Source organism: Lissotriton vulgaris, chromosome 9 (genome assembly GCF_964263255.1).
Source record: "Lissotriton vulgaris chromosome 9, aLisVul1.2, whole genome shotgun sequence".
NCBI classification, from domain to species: Eukaryota; Metazoa; Chordata; class Amphibia; order Caudata; family Salamandridae; genus Lissotriton; species Lissotriton vulgaris.
Window position 1 is genome coordinate 383,247,776 of NC_141697.1, and position 26,623 is coordinate 383,274,398.

Below are 26,623 nucleotides of genomic sequence, written 5' to 3' on the forward strand. Positions count from 1 at the left end.
ACAGTCATAAATGTGGGGGAAGGACATCTCTAAGGATGGCAAGTCTAACAACTAGGATTGACTTTAACTTTTGACTTTCACCCAGTATCTAACGACCAGATGCCTGCAGTTGCCGCTTTTTTCTTTTAGGTGCTAGTTTTCACACACAAAAAAACGAATTTATAATTCCAGTTTTACTGATTGTGTTCATTTCGTTTTGATGTCATTTTTTTTATTAAAATGTTCTCTATTTTTCTAAATTGGTTTGGGATTTTTCTTGTATGTTGTTTTTCACTTTATTACTGTTTGTGTGCTGCATAGATATTTTACACAGTGCTTCTAAGTTAAGTCTGATTAATTTTGTGCCAATCTACCAGTGGATTAATTAAGCATAGCTTAATTTAATGACATTTGTGGTTCAGCCTGACAAGGATTATGTTTATTGCTTGAGTAGGGTTTATCCCGAAACCTCATCAGTAAGGAGGATTTATCTTTACTATTCCAAACGTATGAAACATGAAAGCGATACTCCTCTCTGATCAGGGATTACAGCTTAAAAGTATATTAGGGAATTCCCATTGCTGGCCTGTTAGAGGGGTATGCCTCATAGTAGTAAACAACAAAATAGGCTGTTTGGCACTACCAGGACATGCAAAACATAAAGGTATATGTCCAACCTTTTACTTACATAGCGCCCTGCCGTTAGGGTTACTTAGGGCCTACTTTAGGGGTGACAAATGTAATAAAAGGGGAGTTAAAGGCTTGGCAAGTAGTTTAAGATAGCAAGTCGAGATGGCAGGAAACTGCACACACAGACACTTCAGTGGCAGGCTTAAAACAGGTTTGAAATGCTACTTATGTGGGTGGCACAATCAGTGCTGCAGTCCACTAGTATCATTTGAAGTACAGGCTCTGGGTATATGGTATACCTGTTTACAAGGGACTTACCAGTACAACAAATATGTCAATAATGTATGCACCAATATCATCATGCTTAGGGGAGGAGTTTAGGGGTTTGCAGTGAAAAAGTCCTCTGAGTCCTAAGAACAGTAAGCAAAAATCAGAGGCAACAGTCACAAATGTGGGGGAAGGACCTCTCTAAGGATGGCAAGTCTAACAACCAGGATTGACTTTAACTTTTGACTTTCACCCAGTCTCTAACGACCAGATACCTGCAGTTGCCGCTTTTATCTTCTAGGTGCTAGTTTTCACACAAAAAAACGAATTTATAATTCCAGTTTTACTGATTGTGTTCATTTTGTTTTGATGTCATTTTATTTATTAAAATGTTCCCTATTTTTCTAAATTGGTTTGGGATTGTTCTTGTATGTTGTTTTTCACTTTATTACTGTTTGTGTGCTGCATAGTTAATTTACAAAGGGCCATATGTAGGTGGCAAAATACCGGTCGGTAACGGCCGAAATCCCAAACCAATTTAGAAAAATAGAGAACATTTTAATAAATAAAATGACATCAAAACAAAATGAACACAATCAGTAAAACTGGAATTATAAATTCGTTTTATTGTGTGTGAAAAATACACCTAAAAGATAAAAGCGGCAACTGCAGGCATCTGGTCGTTAGATACTGGGTGAAAGTCAAAAGTTAAAGTCAATCCTGGTTGTTAGACTTGCCATCCTTAGAGAGGTCCTTCCCCCACATTTGTGAGTGTTGCCTCTGATTTTGTCTGATTTTGTTTACTGTTCTTAGGACTCAGAGGACTTTTCCACTGCAAACCCCTATACTCCTCCCCTAAGCATGATGATATTGGTGCATAGATTATTGACATATTTGTTGTACTGGTAAATCCCTTGTAAACAGGTATACCATATACCCTGAGCCTGTACTTCAAATGATATTAGTGGACTGCAGCACTGATTGTGCCACCCACATAAGTAGCATTTCAAACCTGTTTTAAGCCTGCCACTGTAGTGTCTGTGTGTGCAGTTTCCTGCCATCTCGACTTGCTATTTTAAACTTCTTGCCAAGCCTTTAACTCCCCTTTTATTACATTTGTCACCCCTAAAGTAGGCCCTAAGTAACCCTAAGGGCAGGGCGCTATGTAAGTAAAAGGTTGGACATATACCTTTATGTTTTGCATGTCCTGGTAGTGCCAAATAGCCTATTTTGTTGTTTACTACTATGAGGCCTACCCCTCTAACAGGCCAGCAATGGGAATTCCTTAATATACTTCTAAGGTGTAATCCCTGATCAGAGAGGAGTATTGTTTTCATGTTTCATATGTTTGGAATGGTAAAGATAAATCCTCCTTACTGATGAGGTTTCGGGATAAACTCTACTCAAGCAATAAACACAATCCTTGTCAGGCTGAACCACAAATGACACTAAATGAAGCTGTGCTTAATTAATCTACTGGCAGATTGGCACAAAATTAGTTGGGCTTAACTTAGAAGATGTTTCATATATTTGGAATGGTAAAGATAGACCCTCCTTACTGATGAGGTTGGATTTAACATTACTGTTTTAGAAATGGCACTTTTACAAAGTGAAGCAAACACAAAGAGATGATGGAAGGAGCACTGACATTTTCAGACACTCCCCCCAGTCACAGATCTGAGTTGAATCCATCATCCTTCTTTAGCTCACTTCGCCTCCCCAGTTCAAACCATGCCATATGCAAATCAGTCTTGACCCTGTTCCTCATGGGAACAGTCCAGTCCAAATTACCAAGCCAGGTCTCCCCTGCACTGGAAACAAGCATCCTGAGACAGGTTTTGGGGTAACCCCTTTCATCAGCTAGACTAGCTTGAATCCGGTGGCAAAGTGAGCAAGGGACCCACATCTGGGCATACCCTGCCAACTTAGGGTGAGCAAAGCAAACACAAGGAGATGATGGACGGAGCGCTGAAACGTTTCAGACACTCACCCCCAGTCACATATCAGGGTTGAATCTATCATCATTCTTTAGCTCCCTTCACCCCCTCAGTTCTTGCCAAGCTATATCCAAATCAGTCTTAGCCTTGTTCCTCATGGGAACAGTCCAGCCCGAACTACCAAGCCAGGTCTTCACTGGACCTGAAACAAGCATCCAGGGACTGGTTTTGGGGTAACACCCTTCATCAGCCAGACTAGCTTGACTCCAATGACAAAGTGAGCAAGGGACCGATGTCTGGGCATAACCATGCCAACTTCGGGCAAGCAAAGCAAACACAAGGAGATGATGGATGGAAGAACAGGGTCAAGACTGATTTGCATATGGCTGGGTCTAAACTGGAATGGCATGGGGAGCAAAAAAACCAATGACTTTAGGTCCAGATCTCTGTACTGGGGTGAATGCACGACATTGTTCAGCATTTTGTCCAGGTATGCCAGAGGTGGGTCCCGTGTTCTCCATGCCACTGGAGTCAAGCTAGCATGGCTGATGAGGGTGATGCCCCGAAACTGGTCCCAGGATGCTTGTTCGAAGTCCACGGATGATCTGGCCTGGCAGTTCGGGTGGGTCAAGACTGATTTGCGTTTAGCTGGGTCTCAACTGGATTGGCAAAGGGAACAAAAAATGTAGATTTAGGCCCATATCTCTGTACTGGGGTGAATGTTTGACATTGTGCAGCATTCTGTCCATCAATTGTTCTTTTTGCAACTTTCTAAAAGTCGCATTGTCAGAATGGTGACTTAAAATCTGAGTTTACCATTGAGCAGATTTTAAATTGCAATTCAATTGAATCTGAACATGGCATCTCTCTTCTCTCCCAATCCAAAGTAACCCAGTGTTCATCAGTGGAAAAGACAGGCCTTACAGTAGTGGAAAATTACTATCTTTGTTTTTATTACCAGGACATGTAAAAGTAAAACACACATATTTAATTTACAGAGCTTGGGTACATGTAGTACCATCTACTAAGGACTTATAGGTCAATTAAATGTGTCAATCAGTTATGGGTCAAGTTAACATGTATTACGTTAGCATTGGTAAAGTGCACAGAGTTCTAAAGCCAACAAATACAAATCTACAAATCTAGCAAAACAGAGGGGGTGAAGGCAAAATGTTTGGTGGGCTACAATGCCAAGGATGTCAGGTCTAGCACCAATGAAATACCATTGTAGGTGTGGAGTATGACCAATGGCCTTTTATAATGCTGCATATTGAGATTAAGATTAGCTTTATTACCAGACTGTGGCCTGAACAGATCCAACCCTTACTATCTTCAATTTGGTGTATTTTGTTCACTACAAAGTTCAACTAGAAAATCCATATGTATGATCAAAGATCAATTGCTGAGAATTTGCTTGTCATTCCGTATTTGTGAAATACTTGATCTGAATTAGCCAAAAACTGGTCCCAGGATGCTTGTTTCCAGTCCAGGGAAGACATGGCTTGGCAGTTCAGGTTGGACAATTCTAATGAGGCACAGGGTCAGACTGATTTGCATATGGCCATGTCTGAACTGGGCTGGTGGAGTGAGCTAAAGAATGATGATGGAATAAACCCAGATCAGTTGACTGCGGGTGAGTGCTTGCAATGTTCAACACTCAGTCCTTCATCCCCTTTGGTTTTGCCAGAAACATTGTTAGCCGGGTCAGAAAATGAGCACAAAGGAGCTGTTTTTTTAAACATTAGTTTTCACCATTTGTTATAATCTGGATAAAGAATTTAATTGTACTGGAATGTGATGCAGTCACTGAACTCTGTGCTTCTTCTGCTGAGATTGACTCAATTCGTTTTCGGAAAAGCGCAAGAGAAGTACTTTAGAAAACTCTTTCATTAATTGTAGTTCACTTGTGTTGGAGGGACAAGAGGACCTAATATGTGCCATTAGTCTTTCATAGCTATGTAACAAAGGATGTGACAAGGCACCATGGTCACTGTGAATATACAACTCCACTCAAGAGGGAACTGCTGGCAGATTAAATTCACCCCATTCCAGTTCTCGTGAATTGAGAGGAAGTATGAAAAGGTCTGACAATGCTCTCACCACCCGAAGAGCAGATCTGATTGAAAACTGCTTCATGGTAGCAAGATAGAGAATATTCAATATATTCAGACAATTTTAGTCTATAGGAAATGTACCTTATGGCCTTCTATGAAGTCACCACCAATTACTGCATCTCTCTACCTCCTTCTTTGGCCCTGTGGTCTTTCATAGGTAATAAAGGAACAGGCAATACTGTTAAGTTAGACAAATTATAAAATGCTTCAGGCCTTATTTATGAAAACTGTTGCATCACTGCGTGAAAACAGCCATGTGGCAGTTTTCACTGAACGGTGATGGATTAAACCCAGATCTTTTGACTGGGTGTGAGTGTTTGATTGGTTCAGATGCTCTGTCCATTACCACCCCCTTTTGTACCACAGTTTTCACTGTGCCCTCCTTGCGACATGATGAATGTGTCATATTTAATGTATGATGCATCATGTCGCTAGCAGTTACAGATACGTCAGCATTACTGAAGTATCTGTAGGCGCAGTCATGATGCATTGCTGGAGTGTGTCACAAAAGTGCCTGCGTCAGTCTTACGTCTGCTATGAGGCAGGAGTAATATTTTGACGCAATGGCGTCCTAGAAGTGGCATAGTGAAAGCTGATAGATTTCACTGCGTCACTTCTATGAGGCTTTTAAGTGGGAACACCCACCCGGCATATATTATACCTGACGCAGGTATAATGTTAATGTGTAAAAATGCCGTCAAGGTTTTTTTTCTGTACTCAATCTAATATTCATAAGCAAACAAGGGTCGTAAGCATTATTCAGTAGCTCACACCAGGTTTTTCAGAAGTTACATTGACCTATTTAGACTTGAACAAATCAGCCAAAGTTTATTTAACACAGATGTAAGCTTTTTGAAACATAAATTTATAATGAAGAATTTCTTAAAGGGTAGAAAAAACTGTTACATATGTAAACATACATCAACACATAGTGACTGAGGGCCATATGTATCAAGGAACCATTTTGCGATTCTGTAATAGCGATTTTTAAGAAATCGCTATTTCAGAATCGCAAAATGGTATGTATCAAGAAAAATGCTATTTTTTTGCGATTTCTTGATATTCCTTAATAGCGAATTCGCAAATTGCGAAATCAGAATTAAGTAATACTTCCCATTCATTTCTATGGGCCTTCTGGCCCATAGAAATGAAATGGAAAATTGCGATTCGCAATTTTCTAATCGCAAATTGAGAATATATCCAAAGATGCAGGGGTGTCCAAAGGATACCCTGTTGCACCCCTGAAATAAGCATGGGTGCACATGTGGTGCACATACATGCCCTAAGGGCATGTATGTGCGTCACGTGGCACATTGAAAACGCAAATATTTGCATTTTTCAAGAAATTCGCACATTACCACCAACTTGAAGTTGGTGGTAATTTGCGATTCCTTAAAGCCAATTTGCATTCTTTTTTGCTTCTTACATTGCATTTAAGGAATCGCAAAATTTGTGATTCCTTAAATGCAATCGCAAAATAAGGAATCGCAAATTTTGCAATTCCTTATTTTGCCTTGATACATACCTTTTTGCAAAATTGCATTCGCAAACGCCGAAATTCAGCGAATGTTGGCGTTTGCGAATGCAATAATGCTTCATACATATGGCCCTGAGACTACAGAATCATTTGTTGTTATAAGTATCTCATTATTACTAATGTGGATACCTATTTCAAACAATATATACAAAAGGACTTTGTAACTGATTAAACAGAAAACAAATCCTTTAGTGAGATAATTCACAAAGAAAATAGGTGTAATTGTCGACATTTCAGTCTAGGTAGTGAAGCCATCTGTTAGACAATCTTCAGGATGGTAGATTCATATGTTGAATGACCCTTAGTGGACTACGTAGGTGACTTGAGAATTATAAATGTAGTCAAATATTTTAAAATCGAATGCTGGACGTCAAAGGAAATAGCTAATGAAAAGCTAGCAGTATTCCAAGGAGGTCCCAAACGTATCTAGCACAAGGTGCTTGTGATCCTCCAGCGGTCCACAAGGATGAGCTGATGCGAGTGCCGAACTCTCTGATCACTTCGTACTGAATTGTAGAATATGCACTGCTCCGTCTAACCATCCGCAGTCTCAACAGATGCCAACTGTACTAATTGCCAAAGCCTCCAAGGGTACATTGGGTTTCCCACTCCTTTTCTTGCAGGTATAATGTAGCGCAAGGCTTTACAAAGTGATGGATCTGCGCGCCACTTTGTGAATAAGTCGCGACATGGCAGATTTTTTACACCGCCTGTGCATCACAAACAGTGGCGTAAAAGTGTTGCAAGGCCTCTTAAATAAGGCCCTTCATCTTAAAACCCTGGAAAATCTTCTGTCAATGATATACTGCCCTGTGTGTGAGACTTAGTATCAATACAATGACAAGGTATTGGAGCAAGTTGGATATTAAGCTCTGTGTTTACTGCATGCTGCACAGGTGCAAGTTAACATAGGAATTGCTAAACAGCTAAGTAATAGCTAAGCAAAGCATGCTTGAAACTGAGTAATGTAACAACGTTGCTTCCTTGCTGTCTAATTCTGCCCAAGGGATGATGGCTGTGTCACTCACAGCACCACAAAAATATCAAGGGACAGAAAATTCTGTCTCTGTTTTCTTTATGTGAACACTCTAGAGTGAGGAGCTCAAATAGAATAACAATGAAATGAGACAGTAAGATTATGCTCACTTCTCTGTGTTTATACATTTATATCCAACTACCCTCAGTCCCTTTTTAGTGAACTTCTATAGAGTGTTAGATGAAGTCCTAGTTAGGGTTTTTTTATCTTACCACTGCCAGAACAAACACCCTGAAGAGGTATGGCATTCATAATCTGGCAAAGCTTACTGCATTATCACTTAATTTTGTCAATGTGAGTAGCAAGTTAAAAAATCGTAGGGCTTACTTCACATTTTTACGGTATATAAGATATTGGAAACACTAACTGCTTGGAAAGCCAAAGACCAGACAACATAGCAAAGTTCTGTGAATTCCTCCCTCCTTAATATGTATGTGAAAATCCTTGTCAATATCCTGATATCCAGACTGGAGAACATTATTCTGAAGCTTGAATAATTGTTTGCTAAGAGAACATACAACTTTATTTACATATTGGACATATCTAGAAGTGAAACCTTATCCCATCTGTGCTGAGACGGATCACTACATGAGCAGAATAGGGCAGTTAAGCCACCGTGTGCAGTCTAATTCATCTATACAAAAATTCCAATTATTGTATTTAAGTTCAAGAAAATGAATGGAATTATGAAGAAGATCATGACTCCATGTGCACACTTATTAATGTCACGTGTAACATACTAAAAAGTACTGCATAAGTGGTCTGTCAAGAAGTCCATGACTCCATGTGCACACTTATTAATGTCACGTGTAACATACTAAAAAGTACTGCATAAGTGGTCTGTCTCCCTGTGCCTGAGAGGAGGGTGTTGTTTAATTCAAATGTCATACCTATTTGGGTAAATTAAGCCATGTGAGTGTCTAACAACTTCAAACAAGTATACAAATGGGACACTGAAGATCATGTTATAAATATGGGGTTTATTACAATATCGGTCTGAGTTTTCTCTGACCGACACCATGGCGGAAACAGGACCGACCGTCCTCTGGTCGGCGGTCCTGACCACCTAATTACGATGCAACAGCACATGTAGCAGTTGCACTCTCCCATTTCTCTATAGGAGCATGTGTTATGGCTGTAAACCGACCGAAACACAAGCTCCCATGGAGAAATGGGAGATTGTGTTAATCCCTGTACCCCAATTAACAGGGAGCACCATAGGTGCCCTCTCGAGTCCCAACCAGAGGGTACAAGGAAAAGGGGCCCTGCTAGGGGCCCCCAAACTCACTTTCCGACAGGCTTTCAATGTCGGAAAGCCCTGCTTGGAAAGCCAGTGGGAAACCAAGCATTGTAATCCTGAAGGTGGAAACGCTTTCCTATGGGATTACGGGACAGTCTCCGACTGGTCAGTGGGCTCCCGGAGCCAGTCGAAAGCCCGTTTCAATTCTGACCGGCTGTATTGTAACCAGTTAGTCAGAATTGAAACCGACGATCTCGGTCATAAAGCCTCAGACCTAAGGTCGGAGGCTTGGTCGGAGGCTTTACAACTGAGATCATAATAGGCCCCTAAGAATATTACAATATATAAAGAATGATGAGGCTATGAGAATACAATTAATCCAACTGAAATATACATTGTGACTGAATATAGCTCTGAATATGAGGTTATTGAAAATAAGTGATTCTTTGATATTCAACGTGGGGAAAGGGTAATTTAGCTTGTCTTTTTTCAAATATTCTTGATATTATGAGTTGAGTACGTACACTTGTGAAGGGAGATGGTCTTTTTCTGTTTTTGGTGAATGAGTGATATCTCTGCACGGTCAGTGACAGCATTATGATGAATTATATATGTGACTACCATACCAGAAAACTATTTTCATTTTTGGAGAAGGGCCAATTGTCAGAACACATGAATGTAGGCTCATGATTTTTAATCATTTGTTTGAAATAAAATACTTTTTAATGGTAACATATTGAGTGCTGTAACATTTCTTAAGGATCAGAGAAGTTTGTGCAAAGTATTGAGTAAGCGGTTATCTAAACCCTTCTCAGTGTCCTAGAGTTCTGCATGTCTTAAAGTATATTCAGTGAAAAAATCACACTTTCTAAATGGACTGTTCATGAGCTTACAATATATAGCACTGTCAACAGCTGTATTTAATAATTTAACATAATTAAAAAAATAAATACATATCTTAACAAAGAAATTATGCACTATCCAGTTTGATGTAATCAATAATATCTCAGTGAGGTAATGTGTAATTTCCCTAGTGATGCCATTATATGTGATGGCAACTGTTACATCATAATAGGTCCTCCCCAGTCCCTTTTGAACATGACTTATGGCTACAATAAGTTATTTGAATAGCAGATTATAACAGGTGAATTTGAGTTTTGTTTTTATCAGTACATTTCTTAGGCATTCTTCACATGTGAACCTTACAGTGTTGGAATTACCTGAAGAGTAACTTTATTTTAGATATATTTTTAGTAATGTTTGGAGTTTTTTAAAGACTGTGAATGTTATTTATTCATGAGTTTGTGTTGCATGCAAGGTTTTTGCTGTACTTTAATGTCCTTTCAATATCCACACTATCTTCATCAATCTTGCTTGCAGTCGTGCCTCGTACGTATAGTTACTTTTTTGACTTTGTGAAACTCAAAAAATACACGAAAACAATGGCCTCAGGAAAATGTTGTCCAATTCAAAATACAAAGAGCAGCAGAGGACTGTCAAATATTTTCAATGTTTGATGTTACTGTTCTCTGAATGCACTTTCTGTTTTTTTGTGCAAATTCTCTACCCCTTTTTATACTGGTCTATTGCCATTAGTGTGCTTGAACTGATTGTTTGGGCTTTCCTTTTTCTGTGGCAGTTTATTTTCAGGGCAGCCATATCAAAAACCTAGGTCCTGGGAGTCAGACCTTAACTTATTTTTTCAATTAGAGGATTAGGAAACAAATCGAAAACATGTAAATTCTGATTCACTCAACACTTATATAATCTTTCCTAATTCTGTCCAGTGCTTTTGAGAATGGCAAGTCATAAATAGTTTGCCCTATAAAATCAGAGACACTGCCAGTCAAAACTCCTCATGACCTTTCCATTTTAACATGTGAAACAAAGGGCCTGGTAAATTCTGACTCAGTCACAAGTTATATCTTCTTTGTTAGAAATGAGATACCTGGTTGGCTGAGGTTGGACCCAGTCCAGGCAGGAACCACCACCCTAGTAAGAAAGAGACGCAATAAGATAATCTGGGGTCACCCTCTCGTAGCTTGGCACAGATCAATCAGGCTTTGTGCAACACACAAACTCTCAGTAACATAATGAATACAACACAAAATACCTCTACATATGTTAAAAAAATAGAGGACATTTATCTGGGCAAAATAACACAAAAAATGACAAATATCCAATCAGCAGAAGTCCAGCTATGAATTTTTAAATATTAAATGATTTTAAAGATTCATTTCATTTTTAAAGATGAAATGCAAAAATAGTTCTTAGAAGTTACAAGTGGTCAAAAGGTTAATTGAGGTCACGAGGGACTAGTGCAAATCCAAAGTTCAGGCCAATCGTGATAGACAAGAGGCTGGCTTTATGACCCAGACAGGTCCCACTGAAGAAATACCTTGGCTGGAGCAAGCGATGATGTCCAGATCCTACTGCATCATCGCCGATCCACACAAAGAGTGTCCTATGTCGTTGTCAAGCTTCATTAAAGTGAATAACATCCATTGCCGTCGAGCCACTCAGAGCGTCGTAGTCAAAGTGCACAGGCTGTGGCTCTGCTGTTATTTAGCAGCTTCTGTGTTGGCGTCCAAGGTGATGAGACAGAATTTCTTATGCAGTTGATGCAATGCATCTGGTTTTACAAAAATCAGCGGCAGAACCCACTTCTGAAGCCTTGAACTTGGAAAGGGCACCTCAGGCAAGGATAGAACTCACAGAAGGCAGAGTCCAACCACACTAGCAGAATTGCAGGAACCCTTTTGAATCCCTGAGAGTTCAGAAAACCGGAGGCCAGTCAGCAAGCCCTTGGAGATCACTTGGAGGGAAGGCAGAGTCCTTCCAGCAGAGCTGCAGGCAGCAGGGTAACAAGCAGAAAAGCAGTCCTTCCAGAAAAACAGACCAGTTGAATCCTTTAAGCAGCGCTTCAGTCTTTCTGACAGGCGTTCAGTTCAAGATCCAGAAGTGTCTGAATTAAGTGGGTCAGAGACCTCGTACTTATACCCAAAAGTGCCTTTGATGTAGGGGTGACTTCAAAGGAAGTCTGAAGTGCACAAGGATCCCTTTCAACCAAGTCTTGTCTGTCAGGCTAACCCTGGGGGTGGGGGGGGGTAAATCAGTGCTTTGTGTGTGGACAGGACACTACCTGTTGAAGAGTTTGTGTCAGCCCCTCCCATTCCTCCCTGCCCATGAAGACCCATCAAAAGGCAGATGAATGCAAATGAGTGCTCTGAATGCAGATGAGCCTTGCCTTCCTGGGTTTGTGGTTGTTTAGAAGGAATGCATAAAACGTAGCTGTTACGCAACCCAGACATTTATTGAAGACAGGCTGTAAGGCACAAAGAGCAGTAAGTAAAGAGAAAAGTCCACTTTTTAAACATGGCATTTCTAAAACAGTAATGTTAAATCCAACTTCACAATAAGGAGGATTTTTCATTATTATTACAGCATATCCAACATGAAAAAGCTACTCCTCTCAGAACAGGAATTACAGTTTAAAAGTGTATTAAGGAAATCCCAGTGCTGGCCTATGAGAGGGGTAGGCCTGACAGTAGTGAACAATTAAACAGGCTGTTTGTCACTACCAGGACATGCAAGACATAACGGTACATGTCCTACCCTTTATTACATAGCACCCTGCCCTTAGGGTTACTTAAGGATGACATGTAATAAAGGGGGAGTTTAAGGCATGGTAAGCAGTTTTAAATGCCAACTCGAAGTGGTAGTAAACTGCACAGATAGGCACTGCAGTGGCAGGCTTGAAACAGGTTTGAAAAGCTACTTCTGTGGGTGGTACAATCAGTTCTGGAGCCCACTAGTAGCATTTGAAGTCCAGATCCTGGATATATGGTATACCACTTTGCAAGGGACTTAACAGTACATCAAATATGAAAATCAGGTATACAACAATGTCAGTATGTTTTAGGGGAGAAGCACACGCACTTTAGCACTGGTTAGCAGTAGTAAAGAGCTCATATTCCTAAGGCCAACAAAAAAAATCAGCAAAAATGAGAAGCAAAAAAGCAAAACATCTGTGGAAAGACCACCCTAAGAATAACAGGTATAACACTCTTCTTTAATTCTTTCCAATAAAACAAGAAAATACTGGCTATGTTTTCCAGGTACTTATGTTATACTATGTTATGAGATTTGTAAAGCGCACACCTGTCCCAGCTAAGGGGTGTCCCAGCGCTGGCAACTGCAGCTGTAGAAGAGGCGACAGAGAGAGAGAACACCAGACCTTTAGTGTCAGAAAGAGATGAGTTTTAATTGCTTTACGGAATGCAGTGGGATTGTTAATACCTCTGATACAGACAGGAAGAGAGCTCCAGAGTTTCACAGCAAGGACACAAAACGAGCGCTGTCCCACCCACACTCACTTTCCTCACCCGGGGGACAACAGCAAGATGCTGGCCCATGGATCGTAGTTGGTGGGTAGGTGTGTAGAGTGAGAGGAGATTCGCCAAGATGTCCGGGTAGTGAAGATTCAGGATTCTATGAGCGATGCAGAGTGACTTAAACTCTATGCGTTTCACCACTGGCAGCCAATGTAGTCAGCGGATGGCGTTAGTTGTGGGACAGGCTCTCGGTAGGTAGCTAAATTGATGATGAAATTATGATAAACTTACTAATATTTCTATTCATTGTATGACAACACCAGGCCCCAATAGGCTTTGTTCACCCTAATTTGGCAGGGTATGCCCAGACATGGGTCCCTTGCTCACTTTGCCACTGGATTCAAGCTAACCTGGCTGATGACGTCTGATTAGCCAGAAACTGGTCCCAGGATGTTTGTTTCTGGTCCAGGGAAGACATGGCTTGGCAGTTCGGGCTGGACTGTTCCCATGCGGCACAGGGTCAGACTGATTTGCATATGGCCATGTCTGAACTGGGGTGGTGGAGTGAGCTGAAGAATAATGATGGATTAAACCCAGATCAGTTGACTGGGGGTGAGTGCTTGCAATGTTCAACACTCCGTCCATCATCCCCTTTGGTTTTGGTCTGTTTTTCAATGTCAAAGAATGCAAGAACAACCTCAGTAGTATACCAGTTGCACATCCTAGTGGTGTTGATGCACAACTAGTGAAGAAATAGTACAGGAACTGTATTTTTACCTGAGAAGACTATTACAGACTGATGGAGGGCTAATGGGAGTCTCTTTATTTCTTAGTGCTAACTGGAGGTATTTTCCGACAGTACATCTATCGTGGAATATCCACCGTATACCAAACAAAAGTGAGGTTTTCCAGTTTAGGCCTATGCTGTGTTTACTCTTTCTTTCAACAGGTCTGTTGTTTAATAGCTCTGTCTATCAATGGAATATTGTGGGTCAAATAAAATGACCTTTTTCCATAGTAAGTTATTTGCTAGCACTGTTCCATCAAAGCTGAAATAAATCTATTTAATTTGCCTAGCAGAACGGAGACTAAAGTATGCGGCCACTAATGGTTAGAAAAACAATATATTCATTGCCCTTATTGCTGCTACTTGAGGGATCAACAATAGGCATTATCAAACTTTCACTTTTACTACAACTTTAAAAAGTTTATCTGTTATCATCTACAGGAGAGTGAGCACTACAGATACCTTCAAGTTAGACATGCCTTGCTTGCACATATACCTAGAGGCACCGATCTTCCGGATGCCTCCCCCTGGAAGACCGAGTGTTGGATGGGATCTCCCAGAAAAGACCATCTCGTTGATTTACAAAAAACTTATCAATATTATGGGAGACCCAATGGCAGTCATTAGGGCTCAATGGGTGGCGGATGGCTTGGAATTAGACGATGAGGACTGGAGGGAGGCAGTGTCTTTCCCTAAGGTAGTGGCTATTCAAATGAGACTCAGACTTGTGCAATTAAAGATTCTCCACAGGTCTTACGTTACGGGGCCCCGGCTGGTGCACATGGGTCGGGCAGAGAGCGGGGAGTGCCGAAGGGGTTGCGGAGCACTTGGAACTTTCATGCATATTTTGTGGCATTGCGCAGACGTTAAGGAATATTGGGTTAAAATTCATGAAAGGATGCAGAAGGTGTTGGGTACAGAGATTCCACTGGAGACTCGAAGGTGTGTTTTAAATGTCTGGGAACCTACAGATTCGAGTGCCTATGAGAGACAGTGGGTGACCCTGGTTTGCATGATTGCTAAGCAGAAGATAGCTCAGCTGTGGGGGCCAGCCAGTGGCCCCAGATTGGGAGGTGGATGGAGGACCTGGATTGGTGTATGTACAGGGAAAGATCGGTCTATGTTGCGAGGGGCTGTGCTGCAAAATGGGGGAAGATTTGGGGAGCCTTGAATGGCTATCAGGGGGATATCTGTGTTCCACCAGTCACTCGAGACGAAGCTGTAAACACCAGTCCCTAAGATCCCCAAATGTGATTATGTATACATTATTTTGTAATTTGGTGATGTATGTGTGACAATGTAGAAGTGATATATGTCGCCGGATGCCTTTTTTGTTTTTTGTTTTGTTAATAACAAGATTTCTTTTTAAAAAAGGTATATCTGTTCTGTGTGACTACATTTCTTTAAAAATACTGAATGTACATAAAGGCCTCTTTGTGTATAATATAAGACTTCTTTACTGTACATATGCATGCTAAATACATTGATTTTAAATAAATAAGTATGGACAAGTCTCAAGTGGCCATACTGGGCACAGGGCATTTCCTAGTGGACTGAAAGGAAGGGGTACTGTTGTTGTTTACTGGTGAGTGACTGTTTTTGCTGCTAGGGGCCGTGCTGGATTAGCTGTATTTCCTGCCTTCAGCCCTTTGGAGCTTTAGATATAAACAGTGTAAAACAAATGGTTTTAAAGCTTGCTCGTTTCAAAATAAATTGTTATAGCAATTGTTCGGTTCCTGTCTCCTGCAGGGTTGCAACAATCTGGGGGAAGGAAGGTGAGGGGTCTGCTGATGCTTGGTTCATCAAGTCCAGTACACATATGCTTAGGACATTGTAAAATTCAAAACGGTGTATTTCTTTATAATGTGGCAGTTGCAACACAATTCAATTTAGTATATTAAACTATTAGTGATAATTGTTAGAAGTAATTCTGATCAAGTGCTTGGAAACATTCATGACAATCCACCACTCCCTTGATGACAATGTTAATATTGAACCAAATAGTAAGTCAATAATCTTTCATTCCCAATATTTGGCCCAGGATGTTACTTGTGATGGAGTAAAAATACTTGTATTTGTGCAGAACACTCCCTGAACAGATATATTTAAAGGTGTTTTCGTGTGATGATGAAAGAAAAAGAGGCACTGTGAAAAAAAGTTAATGCCCATGATCACACAATGAGGTCAAGTGGAAGCTAGGATTGATGCAAAAAGTCCTGGTTTCACGTTTTACAATTCATCCACTACATAGTTATCTTTTTCTCTCTTCCACTTTAGAACAAAGCTTAATGCTTTGTGTTTACTTCTTTTAAGCACTAACTCGGTGCATTGTGTTAAATGCATCCTAGTAATGCATGTTTAATAAGGATTGGAGATGGTAGTGTTTGAGGAGAATGATGTTTCAATGCAGAAGCTAAAATGAAAAACAGAGAAACCACCCTTAATGAGCGCGCTGAGATCATTTGCTCCACATAGCTAAATGTCTTTATTAATTGTCACTAATTCTTGAATTAAGTCATCCAGACATTCCTCCACATCCAGCTATGCATTCATTAATTGAGCCATGCCACCATGTCTACAACCATCTTCTTCTTACCATTGGTCCTCCGATGGATCTTTTAGATCCGATGGAGAGGTGAGGTGAGTTAACAGTTGCATTCAATCAAATTTCAATTAACAGTGCAACCCATTTGGCTACACAATGAGGGCCAGAAATAGGTAGCCAAGTTCAAAAGGTTTATTACAAATTAACAATGAAGTTCAAATAAACAACTCATACAACCATGCTGTAAAGACAGAGAATAGCAACTGGAAATCCCAGATGCCTAAAGAAATTGAGACGAACTAGGATTAAACAAACTAGCAATTCTTTGATGGCAATACAGAATAGTAGCATCAAAATTTGATATTCAGAAAATAGTATAAGACTGTCTTTCCTATACCTTAGTAATGTAGAATTTCAAAGAGAATGGTTTGGGTTCGAAAGACTAACAAATTAGGGAACTTCCATGAAGGAGATCAGGACACGACAAAAAGAAATCAAGATGGGAAATGTTAGCATCTCAGAAGCTAAGTCAAGAGTCTTCTGTGGGTCAGGAATAAGTGCTAGCCTAAGTCAGACTTAGGAATCAATGGAAGATAGTAGGAAATTAGGGAAGACATCTGTAAGCAAATCCGCAAGAGAACTGCAGGGGCTAAAAGTAGGACAGATCCACAAAGCATCTGTATAGGATCTGTGTAAAAGTCCAGGGGGAACAGTATATTATAATATGCAAAGTCCACTTAGGCAGCACCCCTTGATCACACCATCAGGGGTCCACTGTCTTCTTCAAATACCAAAGTTGCAGCCTGCAACATTGCTAGATTGTCCCACACTGGACATGGGAAGACATCCCTCTCTCAGATACACACAGTTTGTAACATTTGTCAATCAAGTCCATTCAGTTAGCACATTAATTATCCATTTACCTTTGTCAAGGTCCTATTATCATGCTCTTTCCCCTATCTCTAGTGCAGTAATGTGTCTGTTCTAAAAAAACAATGCATGTGAATACCTGCAAGAAATGTTGAGTTAGCAGAAAATCGAAAACAGTATTTTATAAAATACTGCACAGTGAAATGCTGGCTTAAACTTTTAAGTCAAATTAAAAATGAATTTAAAAAGTGCACATTTAATATGAGTGTGTGCATTTAACATAAATGAGTATAGATTCTAGCACATTGCATTAAATCAATACTGCCTATACCATAAAATGCAACTTTACATTTGGTCAAGTTTAAGTATGACTGACAGCTACAGTAAATGCATACACGTGTAAAACTCCTTTTAGTTTCTAAAAATATCACATTCTACATTCAGGAAGATAGTTTAATTGCTCTTTCAGGTCTTTACATGTTATTCATATGTTATAGCACAAGTTTAGAAAATTCAAGGTTCTACTTCAGATTAGGTACATTCTTTATTAAACGAGGATGGCTTTATTATTTATCAAAATTTCATTCAAACATCGAACTTAGCTTAGTTAAACACATCTGTAAGTAGATTCTCAAATTGCACAATAAAGGCACTCATGAATACTAATGTTGAGCGAACCATTTTCATTGATCATTGGATCAAGTAAGAAACATGTGCTAAGTGCACATTCATCTCATTCATCTGTTGTTGTGTTGTTCCTATATATATTCCATACAGGATCTACGCGTTCGGATAACATAAACTGTGGGTTTGGTGGCAGACTGGTTCCGAGCACCCCACCGGATATGTTAGCCTGTTTGCATTAGTTAGATCACAGTGCCACTAGAATCTCCCCTTATCGGGGAGAGAATAGTTCCTGGCAGACTCAGAACAAGACAACCCTGATCCCCCAGGATTGTGGAAACAATATACTACTTTTTGCGCAGTCATTCGTGCTCACTTAGTTTGTCTCAGAGATACACAGAATAAATAGTCTGGGTGTTTCAATAAGGATTTGTCGAACAGTTGTTATTCTAGTGTAGAATAGATTCGCTGTAACAACCATCAGACAGTAGCAGAGATATATGATTAGTAGTCCTACGAAAGTAAAGGGATGGTACAGTTCTACCATTTTGCAGTAATCATGAATATATATATAACTACACAAGACACATGATAAGAAAGTGCATACTCCTACGATGTCTCCCTAACTAGATGTACCTAAATGTACCCAGCATGGTGTAGGTATTATGCAATATACTAAGAATCCCTCTAAGGTCTAGTCAACCCCCTTACCTGAGAAAGGAGAGAATATGGGACCCTGTCCTGGTCTAGAGTTGGACACCCCGCGAAGGATGTTAGACCACTGCGAGCTGGAGTGTCTGCATGCAAGAAACTCAGTGTCTCTGGTCAGTGTGTCAGCTGGGAAGTCACGGTCTCCTCCATCTGTCTAAGCAAGGCATGATGTATATATACACCCATAGGTATCCCCAGGGTTCCTACCTTGCTGTGTTAATGTGTCAGCCTAAAGGATGATCTCAGGCTTGAACTTTAACATAGATATTATACAGGAGATGTTCATCCTGTGAGTCATGCTATGATTCCATAATTGTTAGACCTGGTACCATTGGCGTGAGTCTCCCTTCCATTTTTCACTGTTGTCTCCTCTTTTTATGATATGTTTTTGCTGGTGTACATGCTGTGGGCACTGTGCCACTCCTATTAAGTATTTACAACAAGGGGTGGTGAGGGACAGAGTCTCTGAATTAAACAGAATACTCTCACCCAGTCAAGAGATCAGGGCTAGATCCAACACCGTTTTTTAGCTCACTGCACCATCCCAGTTTCAGAACCTGGCTGTATGCAAATTAGTCTGTTCCTGTCCCAGTGCATGATGGGAACAGGGCAAACCAAACTTCAAAAGCCAATTCTTACACTGGGAAGGAAACAAGCTACCGGGGACCGGTTTCTGGCATTTCAGCCTCTTCGGCCCGGCTTGCTTGAATCCTGATGGTGCAATGAGCAAGGGACTCACATCTGAGTATACCCTTCCACGCTTAGGGTGGACAAAAATATTTACAACAAGGGGTGGTGAGGGACAGAGTCTCTGAATTAAACAGAATACTCTCACCCAGTCAAGAGATCAGGGCTAGATCCAACACCGTTTTTTAGCTCACTGCACCATCCCAGCCTAAGTGGCACAGTGCGAGTGTTCCCTATTGTAAATTGTTGTAATGGATTAGTGACTCCATGATTGGCGTATTAGATTTACTTGTCAGACCCTAGTACAGTGCTCTATGTGTGCCTAGGGCCTGTAGATCAAATGCTGCTTCTGGGCTTGCAGCACTGATTGTGTCACCCACAGAAGTAAAGTGTGTCTCAGGACTGCCATTGCAGAGCCTGTGAGCAGTCTAGTACTGCCATGTCAACTTGGTAAGTGCACCCACTTACCAGTCCCTAAACCTTCCCTTTTCCACATGTTAGCCACCTGTAAGGTAGGCCCAAGGGCAGGGTGCATTGTAATTAAAAGGTTGGCCATACACTGGTGTGTATGGCATGTCCTGACAGTGAATTACAGCCAATTTAGTTTTTCACTATTGCAAGGCTACCTGTCCCTATAGGAAAGAATAGGCAGTTTGATTATAACATCTTATAATCCTAACGGACCCAGGGAACATGGTAGTAAAGCAAATTTAGTTTAAATACATCTTCTACTGAAGGTGATTTTTACATTCTGTGTTTGAAAATACCACTTTTAGAAAGTAGGTATTTTCTTACCTAACCATCCAGCCTGCCTCTGCTAGTTGTGAATTGCATGTCTGGTTTGTGAGTGACAGTAGGGCTTGGGCTCCAGCAGTCTGATGAGTCAGGGATGGGCTGAATAGGACCTTGGCTGAATAGAGAGTAGGGTGCAGAGATTTCCTTTCTCTCCCCTGAGCCCTCTGAAAATAGGGAGGAGGAGGAGGAGGAGGAGAAGTCCTTTCAGCTACCTAGGCCAGGTCTGCTTTCAACAATGCTGTCTCCACCTCCTGCCAGAAGCTGCACCAGTGAGGACAGAACTGGTTTTGGCCAGGTACAGACACTCTCTGCCTTCGGAGAACAAATAAATTAGTAGTATAAATATTGGGGCCCAGACCCCAAGACTTTAGATCACTTCTGGGAATCAAGAAAAACCTTTGCCAAGGAGAGGAACCAAAAGAAGCTGAAGGAGTTGACTAACCGTGTGCCAGTGTGCTATTTTCTGGGGTTGGCCTGCAGTGGTTACTTATTTGCCAAGGAAAGGAGAAGGAACTTTTATTGAACTTTCATCACCTTGAAGAAGAATCTCCAAGTGTTTGAATTGTACTTGCCTCTTGCTTAAGTCTCAGGGATACAAGACTTCACCACAAGCTCCCCCTGAATTTTCTTGCTGGGAATTCTGTCTGCAGAAGCCTGCATATTGTTGGGAGCTGGAAGTGTGATGCAAAAAGAAGAAGCATATTGCCGCCGCAGCTATTGCTGTCGCATCACCGGAGAATCGCGTCACCACCGCAAGGGTCGCCGTCGCATTACCGGAGAAGTATGTCTCAGGGCCAGTCGTGGCTCAGAAGTTCCCAAGTCGCCGCATGGCCGTCGGGCATGCATGCATCACCTTCACATTGTGGCACCGCATCAAAGACGCCATCTTATTGCATCGCACCGGATAGTCGCTTCGCAGCGAGGCGCCATCTTGTCGCACCAGAACGCACCACGAGATCGACGCATCACCTCCTCTCCGGTAAGAACAGACACATCGCCTACTTTGCGCAAGCATTGAGGAACCAACGCATCACCTCCCCCGAAGCAAGGTACCAACACATTGTTCCCCCAGCGAACCTTTTGTTTATTTTGCGTTACGCATCCAAAGGTAGTTTGCGAGAAATGTGTTGCATTTAGCATCATCTTTGAACAAAGCTATTTTTACCATTTAAAAGTAATTTTCCTAATACTGTATTGCGGATTTTTGTAGTTTGGGACTTGTGTTAAGTCCAGGTAAACAATACTTATTTTTATAAAACCTTTGTAGTGTCAATCTGTTGTGTTTTCACTGTATTCCTGCATGTGTTCACAAATGCTTTACACTCTGCCTCTGAGATTAGCCTTCCTGCTAGTGCCAAGCTACCACAGGGTTGAGCAGGGTTTATTTTAGGAGTGTAGCCCCCTTACCCTGACTAGAAGCAAGGGTCCCTATTTGGACAAAGCTGCAAACCAATGCCAAATAGAGACCCTCAGTCCTAACATTAACGTATGAGTATCGAACCAGGGCAAAAGCTGGTTTCTGAATGCAGTCTTATCTAGGTAAAAGGTCAGTCCCTATGAACCTTTATGTATGAAATGTATGGAAGGATATAGGTGAAAGGTTGCAGTGGTACCTGCACCTATATAGGGTACCTATTTGGAATATAACACTGTTGACATTTATTGTCACACTTTGTGACGTGTAAAGAGTGGGCAACCTTTCCGCTGCATCACACCCATCTATTGATTGGACAAATATTTTGTAAAAAACAATATGTTTGTAATTGTTTTCAATCGCTCTTGCCGTGATCAGGCCCACTCACTGAGATCACGCTCTATGTGCAGTTTTTGAGGGCTAGGCTGGCAAAATTTGCCAGACATGATTTTGGTTCCAAATGTATTAGAATATACTTCCCCTGCAATAATGTGGATGAGATATTGGTCACAATTGTAATGAATATCCCATCCATCAAACTCTAAATCAGGTCTAAGATTTTTTGTGATATCGTGTGCTTACTGGATCACAATCTCAAAATTGTATTCTACAACTCTTTAGAAAAATAAATCACACCCTGTTTTTTTCACCATTCTCCTCAGCATTGTTATGCGCTAAGAAATGGTAAGTGGTGTTAAAAGCTGTAAACCAAAAACATTGTTGCAATCCCTTTGCGGTCTCAGCATCAAGGTGATGAGAATGTTATAAACAAATGAGAGACACCATTGAGAGTCCTCCAAACATCAATGTTACTGTTCCTATGTTGGTGCTTTCAATTATTGTGGACTGGTTTATCATCCTTTTGATTTAACAAATGTACGGTTTAATCTTCATAAAGGAATAATGCCATTTTCCATTGCCAGTATCAAGTATCTAGTTTTTTATATATTTAATTGTATAAATCAGTGTATTAACATGGCACAAAGTCAGGTTTTGAACAAATAATGTTTTTTCAAACTACAATGACTCTACATTGGGTGTAATGTTTTGAAATGCCACCACCTGTGAAGTCCACTCAGGTCAATCTCTTTTAATGTTACTTCTCTACCCCTGTGATTTTGGTGAGTGACTACACTGGCCATATGAGTTTGCCCAGCATATACTGTCAATTTTATTTCCATTTTAAATTAGACCTGTTTCTGTGTGAGTGATTTACCTCAAAGATTTGTTTTGTACTTAATGATGTGTACGTTCTTTAACCATGCATAGGTGTACCCATTCCATAAACGATATATTTATTTATCTTTTATTTGCTTGAGCATTTTCACATTAGTCACAATATCAAGCAAATAGTTGCATATTCAGATTTAAGAATGTTTTGTATAAATCCATTCGTTTTATCTACAAAAAGAAGGTTTCAGGTTTTCTAGCTTGTATGTCGGAAGGGTTTCAGGTTCAGGCAGTTATTGGCGTACCATTATCCTACTGATTTTTCCAGATAAACACTTTTTATAACGGTGAACTTTCTTTGCATATGGTCCGTATCACCGAAAAATTACACTAGTAAAAATAAAATTGAAAATAGTTTTCTGCTTGCATGATATGGAATATAAATCATGCAATGCTTAAAGATAATTTAACATTTTAAAGAGCGATTTTAAAAGTCCTGATAATTGAATAATCTAATTTGTAAAATACATAAATAAAATAATAAGAAAAAGTGCTGTCTGTTTGCTCACGTATAGCTCCCCAAGTTATATAAAATGAAGCAAACTGATTTTGCTTTCAAACTGACTCCTTTCACAATTGAAAGCCGGAAGACATTCTTTTGTTCCATTTTATTTTATTAGATAAGTTAAGCAGAAAACACGTGAAATCAGTTCAACCCAAGTGCAAACGTTTAGTTTGGAGCAAAACATGTCTTATCTGTACACATTAGCCAAATATCAAAATGATTTTACACCAGTTCATGTGTATCAGAAATGGACCTGCTGGGCTTGCAGATATATTTTTCCACCTATTCACATTCTTTGTTGAACGTCAGCCTTTTTTAGCTTATGCTGGAGGAAGCTTAGTATTGGCTTTGTTCAGGATTGCAACGGTTAAATGGAAAATCTCCTGAATGTGTGTTTAATGTTCCCCAGCTACTGTATGGTACAACAGTAATGGTACGGATTAAGGATCAGTGATCTATTACCGTTGAAGTCATATAATACAAAATGTGAATTGTTAAAGTACACAATGGCTTTCCGCTGCAACACCTTTCAAGATCTCTTCCATACCAGAGTCTTTCTTTACTACTAGAACTGTACTTTTTCAGGCAAAAACATCTGAACAAATGCTTGAAGGTGTTCCCTGCAAAAACTGCAAAATGCTGGTTATGCACAAAAGCAAAACCTGTCTGTTAAAATTTGAGAGACCTGTAGAAATATTTTCTTATATACTCAAACAATCACAGCGGTATGCAATGTTTCAAACTATGCTAATGTGCTACTCCAGAATCTATCAAATCAAGAATTACTGCAGTACAGTACTTTAAGGTTTTGGGACGTGTACATTAAAAAAAATGTTATTGGTTAAAAAAGGGCATTGAGGCGGCATATGTTTTGCATGAAACATCTTCTAATGAGAATGAAAAAAGAATTCCCTGAAACATACTAAATGCTGGACAGAACCATTGTCCTGCCCAATGTGGCTGTGCCTGGGTGTATTTGTTTCTTTTCGGGTGATAGGTTTGTGCACAGTTTAAAGATCTGCAACTTTTTTAGTTGTGAAGTGTGTGGATTTTGCACTTTTTGTACGGTGGAAGTTTTAGTTGCAGTTTTGTTCTGCTAAAACATTTTTTTTATTTTGTTAAAGAATGGATTCATACCCAACTTCGCCCAATCCCAGGCGTAACAACTTGGTTTTAACCCATAAAACCCCAAATAATGTTCCCAAGTGGGCACAAAACACTGGGATTTTTTATGTATTGGTTGATTGATTAATTAAAACATTACAACAAATGCTACATATTTGATCTATATAGAAGCATACTTAAAATCATATGCAGAAAAAACTATGTTTGTTCTTTTATTTTATATTTGTTCTCCAAGTATTTGTCTGATTTACCAACGGTTTTCAATGAGCCTTGCCGTCATATTTTAAGAAATCAAGCTCCACAAGTTTGTGAATGACCTCTGGTCAATATGGGGGGAAGGAATAGTTGGAAAAAAGTATTTTATGAATAACAGATTGTTAGAAATGGGTGTCTAGCTGGCAGAGGTAGGTACCTTTGTCCAAGTAGGGACCCTTCTTCCTAGTCAGGTTAAGGGGGATACACTTCTAACATAACCCCTGCTCACCCCCTTTTTAGCTTGGCACAGCAGACAGGCTTATCGCAGAGGTAGTGTGTAAAGCATTTGTGCATGCATACAGTATCACAGTGAAAACACTACAAATGGTCACCACACCAGTTTAGACAAATAAACACAACTTATTCTAAACTAACAAGACCAAAAATGAAAAAAAATCCAACATACAATACTATAAAAACAGTTTTAAATTGCAACAATTAAGTGAAAACACAGTTCCTCCGACTCGGTAGCTCTGTCGGGCTTTCCGCGATACTGAACATGACAGAGTCTAACAATTCCAGCCAATCGCGTCAGTACGGGTCAGCTAAAGCGTTGCAGGGTGAGACTGTGCCTGATACAGTACTGGCATGTCACGGTGTAGCGACGGAGCCGGTTGATGTTTGAGTCGGGCAGCGATGGAGTCGATGAAATCTGTGCAGCGTGTGGCGAAGCGGTGTGGAGTGCGGTGCCCACAGGACGCAGTGCAAACAGCAGCTCGTTGACTGAGTTAGTGAGACCAGGTTTGCGTTGTGAAGCGTGGTGAGGCGGTGCTCTCTGCGGTACCTTCAGGACACAAAATCCTGCGACAAACTCTTTGACAGAGACGGTTGCCCTTTTCTTCTGTGGCAACTGAAAATGCGGTTCCAGAAACAGTGCCAAGAAGGATGGTGAGGTCTTTGCTGTTCCTGAGTCCTCTTGAACAGGGGGCAAACTCCACTTCAAGCCCTTGGAGACACTTTGCAAGCAGGATACACACACAGCTCCTCTCCTTGGCAGAAACAACCACTGCAGGTCAACCCAAGAGAGCACAAAGCAAAGGGGCAGTACTCTTTCTCTAGTTTCTAGCTTTTCTTCTCCTTGTCAGAGGTACCTCTTGATTTCCAGAAGTAGTGTAAAGTTCTGGGGTCTGGGCCCCAATATTTATTCAGCAAAATCCTTTGTTCTCTGGTGGCAGAGAAGCTGTGTGCCCAGTCAAAACCAGTTCTGTCCTCTCTGGTGCAGCTTCCCCACAGGAGGTGAAGACAGCATTGTCCTTGGCAGACCAGGCCCATTCAGGTGTGAAAGGATTCCCCCCCCTACTCTAAATGCAGACTAAGTCTATTCAGCCCAGCCCTGACTCATGCTGGAAAGACAGGACACACCTCAGCCCCCCAAGTGGCTGTCTGAACAGAATGCACATCTCCTGCCCCTGTCACTCCAAAGCCATATAGTCAATACACAACCTAGCAGAGGCATACTGGATGGTTAGGCAAAAAAATACCTACTTTCTAAAAGTGGCATTTTCAAACACAGAATGTAAAAATCACCTTCACTAAAATGCATCTTAACATTCTGAGTTCAGGCATATCAGACTTTATTTTACGATCTTGCTGCCATGGGCAGTAATGCTCATAAGATGTTATGAGCAAACTCCCCATTCCCACCTAAGGGACATATAGCCTTCTAATAGTGAAAAATGTAATTGGCAGTATTTCACTATCAGGATATGTCACACACATCAGGGAATGTCCTACCTTTCACATACACTGCAACCTGCCCACAGGGGTACCTTGGGCCAACCTTAGGGGTGACTAACATGTACGAAAATGGAACGTTAGGCCCTGGCAAGTGAGTGCACTGGCCAAGTCAACATGGCAGTACCAGACTGCACACAGGCTCTGCAATGGCAGGCCTGAGTTACGTTTCAAGGCTACTTATGTGGGTGGCATAATCAGAGCTGCAGGCCCACTAACAGCATTTGATTTACAGGCCCTGGGCACACACAGTGCACTGTACTAGGG